Source organism: Schistocerca piceifrons, chromosome 1 (assembly GCF_021461385.2).
Source record: "Schistocerca piceifrons isolate TAMUIC-IGC-003096 chromosome 1, iqSchPice1.1, whole genome shotgun sequence".
Taxonomy (NCBI): Eukaryota; Metazoa; Arthropoda; class Insecta; order Orthoptera; family Acrididae; genus Schistocerca; species Schistocerca piceifrons.
Window position 1 is genome coordinate 808,386,563 of NC_060138.1, and position 5,935 is coordinate 808,392,497.

The 5,935-nt window shown below is 39.5% G+C and overlaps 1 non-coding gene across 1 annotated transcript; it reads right to left on the bottom strand.

Moving 5' to 3' along the window:
• Positions 1-4,318: 4,318 nt before the first annotated feature.
• Positions 4,319-4,393, bottom strand: Trnat-ugu. The gene has a single exon. It is a non-coding gene; the product is annotated as a tRNA-Thr (tRNA).
• Positions 4,394-5,935: the final 1,542 nt, after the last annotated feature.

Sequence of the window (5,935 nt, forward strand, 5' to 3'; positions counted from 1 at the left end):
GTCATGTAAAGATTAGTATGATCTTACGAGAAATGAAATATTTGTACTGTAACAGAATGGAAATACCTGTCATAATTACTGACTCAGTACTCAGTGACTCAATCTGTAATAAGTTACGAAAATTGAACTGATTGTGCAGTAATAAGAAATCATATTCTTTACTAAGTTACGTTGACTCGAACTCAAGTCCCTTATAACGTATGAAAAAGACATAGAATGTATACTCACATATATTTTGTCTTAAATTTCATCCACAGAAACTTCATACTTGGATCGTTTACTTGCAATTTTACTGTGTATGTCAATGCATGTACCAGCAATGATAATTTTCTATTGTATGATAATTTAAGTCACATGTAATTACTTTGTATACATCTGCTCTCGGTATCTATGATTAATTGTAACTTCTTTTACAAAAATTATGTCATCATTGATGTCTTTAGACAACTCTGTACGTTAGTCACTAATGTTACACGTCACACATTTCGCATGTTATGGATCAAAATATGTACTTCATGGTACACTGTGTACTGTACCATCAGAAAATGAATTTGTGTAGAATAAGTTTGCCTCCATGTGGTTGGCGTGGACAACATTTACAACTGCTCTTCAAGAAACTTGCCACATTTATGTAATTATCTGTAGCCATACATATTTTGAGTGCCTTCTCACACGATGTAGATTTTATATTCAAGTATATAACTTACTATTATTTGTTTATTCACTATAATTTGTTTCTGTTACTGTGTTATATGTGATACTTTTGGTCTTCTATGTCAATTACGAGAACCTGTTTTCTCAAAGAAATGTAATTTCAATGCTTTTGTGATCTCATCATGAATTTTTTGTTATTTTAGCAAGTTATCCTTGTGCTTTATGCAATCAGTTCTGATTCTGTACATTATCTTTATCTGAATATGAAAACGAGTGACACATTAAAACATTTTGGTGTAGTGTTATATAATGTATGTAACTAGACCCTGAGTCTGGTAACACTTCAAACATGTAAATCCTCAGATTAAAATTAACATTTCGGTGTGGTGGTCAGTGGACATAGTACAAGTTGTGCCTGAATCTGTTACCCTTAAAACATGTTTCTGTACCTCATTTTCTATTGCCAGATGAATTTTTCTCTCTTGAAGAAATGTAAATAACGTTTTGCAATGTTGTCAAGTGAACTACCGCCATTATCATGCAGATATATTGTTTACCCGCACATTTATACTTGTATACTTATTTCCTCTCTCTTTGCAGTATTTACAGTGGTATATCTGCACTACTGAAAGTTTTTTACACTCTTTGAGGACTTTAAATAACAATTTGTTATCCTGTCAGATGAAGTTCTATCAATGTTATGTGGATATGAGTGTTTACATGCAGAAGATGACACTTGTATAATATTTTCCTTGATTAGATTGTGCAGCTTACAGTCTCCTATTATGTACATAATGTACGTAATCTGATGCTGATGTTCATATATTTTTCCTCTTTTGTAGGACATGTGACTCTATTTTTCTCATTTTTGTTTTGCAAGAATTTTCCATTTGCTCCTTGCCAACATGTTAGGCAAGAATAATTTCACAAATTTCTTAAAAGTGAGGGTATCGCTTATGAAAGTTGGATGTTAATATTTCTTTGGGAACCCGTTCAGCTGTGGTGTGCATACACAAACTCTGAAATATTATTACCGCGAGTGCTAGCGAGCGAACCTTTTCTGATATTAGTCGCACGAAGCTGCAGTGGAAAGATGCCACGCGACAGATGAAGTCGCAGCCTACCATGACCGTGCTCATAGCGCTGGAGGAGACTTTGGTACTAACTGATGATTTTTAGTAATTTACCTTTTTGCTGCACGTAATTGTTACTTGTTTACCAACTGGAGGGATTTTGACAGATTTGTGTATGCATACATTGAGAGTAATATTCTTATCTGCGTTGTGACCAGGCACGTGATCATTGATTGTAGACATTGTGGAAGAGTTAAAGTTGTTGCTAATCATACCGTCGAATTAAAGGAAAGGTCCGAGTAAAGCTGGTCAGTGTCCAAATTGTCAATTTTCAGAAAATAGTAAATTAAAATTTTTTATTGATGTCTCTCATCTTTTAGACCGCTTAAACCTTGTTAACCAAACCACTCCTGACCATTCATTTTCTGTGTATAAATAAGGGCTGTATTTGCATCAGTAGTTGTGTCGACGACACACTGCACCTTGCGTGGACCGCAGAACATATTTTGAATTATTTTAGCATGTTGCTGGATGCAGAATATTCAGTGATTTGCAGCGGCAGTACAAGGGAACTTGTATGTTGCGTGCAAAAGCATTATTCATAACGAGAGGTTAGAAAATATTTTTAAAATCGTAGTCAAATAAAAGAGAATTTCATTTTTCGTGATATATAGGAAGAGTAATAAATTTGCCTTTCTTTTTCGTTAATCAGAATACTAATATTGTCAGAGATGGAGATTTACACATTTCCATACGCCTTCACCAGAAAAATAATAATTCCAAATACTGAAGATAACAGTTCTCAATCTGTTTGAGGTGTTAGGCGTTTTGGCTACTGCTTCACAGTATATTTATTCTGTCATGATGTTTTCTGTAAATATTCTACTGTGGTTTAAAAGGGACATTGGTGTTCATAATTACCATACCACATCAGAAGAAAAAATGGCATTCATTACGCCACGTCAAGCTTGTCTTTATCGCAAAGATGGTTACATAATGCTGCTACCAAAATTCTGTACCATTTACCCAGTGATATAAGTAGTGTGACAGAGAGCAAATATAAATTAGAAAACAAACTGAAAAAGTTTCTCCCTGACAAGTCGATCTACTCTTTAGCTGCATTCCAATTTTTGTATGTGACGGGTAGGAAGTACCCGCTGACAACTGCACTAAATAAAGAATAAAATAGGAAAGAAGAAAGCAATTGTAAGTGGTCAGCATTTAGCCGTACCTACAGATTAATTTTTAATGTTGTAATAATTAATTGTACAAAAGACCCACTGAACATGAAACTAAGTTACTAACGTGGGCAACGAACTAAATAAACTTAATAGCGATGTACATCCGTTTAATCTTTTTTATAGCCATTAATCTGTAATCTTATTCTTAGGGCCGATTGGGTAAAGTAGTTGATCTGAGATCAGCCCAAAACATGAACTGGAATCAAACCGAAAAGGATAATATGCATTATATGACGCTAATGTCGATCACTTCGCTTTCAGGATTCTACGGATTAAGTCTTGTTCATTTGCAACAGTTCACAACCTAGTGACACAACACTACAATAAATTTTGTAGTGCAGTACCGTATTTGGACCTTTCAAGAAGGTTATACACCCAGTCGAAAATGACTGCCTCCGACGAAATTTCGTGTCTCAAATGTATTACAACACATTTTATTTTGCGAAAATATAAATTAAAAATAATCCCTGTACAGTAGAGCAGTTACCTCAAGAACTACGAGTGATTTATGGTGCCCCCACGTAATGGAGCCCCAGAAAATTACTACAGAACCACGATTTTGCACACGCGGGACACAAGTGTTCGATGTGACCAGATTGCCTTCAGACACGTTGTCTGCGGTTATCAGGGTTCAAACACATTCTAGTTAGGTCCTCAAACGACGCCTGAAGCAGATTCTGGGCGTACATCCTGCGTGATTTTTTGCCCAAATGGAGGAAAGTGGTGCACGAATTTGTGCCCGCCATGCTCATCGGTAATGAAGATTATATATGACGGTAGTATATGTTCCCGAAAGAACAGTTACCGTGGATGACCATGCAGCTTTGGTAGAAATGAGACGATAATTAAATGGACACCCTAGCTGAAAACAGGCGTTGATGTACTTCATTGGGGATATGTTGAAAATGTGTGCCCCGACCGGGACTCGAACCCAGGATCTCCTCCTTACATGGCAGACGCTCTATCCATCTGAGCCACCGCGGCCACAGTGGATAGTGCGTCTGTAGGTACTTATCCCTTGCACGCTCCCCGTGAGATCCACATTCCCGACATGTCCACACCACTACATTCGTAGTGCGCCTAATAGATGTTTGCCCATCATACTCATTACTCGTGACAGATTAATCTACCAAGTCCCGTACGAGTTCGGGCATAGCGTGTGCGTTCGCACAAGAAGGTCAATGGCCGGGAAGCCATATTTTAACTATATATGACGGTAGTATCTGTTCCCGAAAGAACAGTTACCGTGGATGACCATGCAGCTTTGGTAGAAATGAAACGATAATTAAATGGACACCCTAGCTGCAAACAGGCGTTGATGTACTTCATTGGGGACATGTTGAAAATGTGTGCCCCGACCGGAACTCGAACCCGGGATCTCCTGCTTACATGGCAGACGCTCTATCCATCTGAGCCACCGCGGGCACAGTGGATAGTGCGTCTGCAGGGATTTATCCCTTGCACGCTCCCCGTGAGATCCACATTCCCGACATGTCCACACCACTACATTCGTAGTGCGCCTAATAGATGTTTGCCCATCATACTCATTACTCGTGGCAGATTAATCTACCAAGTCCCGTACGAGTTCGGGCATAGCGTGTGCGTTCGCACAAGAAGGTCAATGGCCGGGAAGCCATATTTTAACTATATATGACGATGATGATGATGATGTTTGGTTTGTGGGGCGCTCAACTGCGTGGTTATCAGCGCCCGTACAATTATCCAATCTTTGCTCAGTCCAATTTCGCCACTTTCCGGGATAATGATGAAATGATGAGGACAACACAAACACCCAGTCATCTCGAGGCAGGTGAAAATCCCCGACCCCGTATATATGACGGTAGTATCTGTTCCCGAAAGAACAGTTACCGTGGATGACCATGCAGCTTTGGTAGACATGAAACGATAATTAAATGGACACCCTAGCTGCAAACAGGCGTTGATGTACTTCATTGGGGACATGTTGAAAATGTGTTCCCCGACCGGGACTCGAACCCGGGATCTCCTGCTTACATGGCAGACGCTCTATCCATCTGAGCCACCGCGGGCACAGTGGATAGTGCGTCTGCAGGGACTTATAACTTGCACGCTCCCCGTGAGAAGATCCCATCATGCAGTCGTCTCCAAAATGTGCGACGCGATACGTGACGTGTTGAAGCCTCTTCGAAAGCCGAATTCAGTTCTGTCAGGCTATTGTTCTTTCGACTCAGAAGTCATAGATATCGATCTTACTGTTCACTTGTCAAACGTGGACGGCATAAGCTGGTTAAGTCGTCAACACTACCTCTCAGCTGGAATAGATTCCATGTTAGTACCACATGACTTTATCTCCAGTACACACGTCGAGCAACCTCCTTTGGTTGCCAAGCCTTCTGCACGTGAAATGATGATGTGGGGACCGAACACAGGTCGAGATCGTCCTTCGTGGCGTGATGGATGTGCTGTCTACCCCAGCCGTCTCTAATTCGTCCCTACTAGTGCTTTGCTTTCGGCTGAAACGCTGCAGTCCATTTCACAGCGACATTATGTCCATGTGTGAGGTTTATGGTAACTCCGTATGTCTTTACAAACAACGTCGCTGGTGATCTTCCAGCCCATAAATGGTCACAATGGCAACAACCATGCACGACATTTCGGGACGATGAGTTTTTTTTTTTTTTTTAAGTATACATATTAAATTCAAGTAAAACACTTTCTCAGATCTCCCTTGAAATGAATGTTTTAAATAATCTCATCACCTAATCTTTCTTTGCCCATTGTGTATAGTAATATCTTAGAAATCTCAGAATATCACGTTCAATGCTGAGGGAAGCCAGAGAATTAATTTTGTTTCCTAGGCCAATTTTTGTCACTTTCAGTTTTGAAAGTTTTATTTTTCCTCTGTTGTTTGTGATCTTGTTGCCGGTACATTAGTACAGCTACGTTGATATGAGTAAAACAATTTTTGGCGTTTCATGTGTTCTGGTC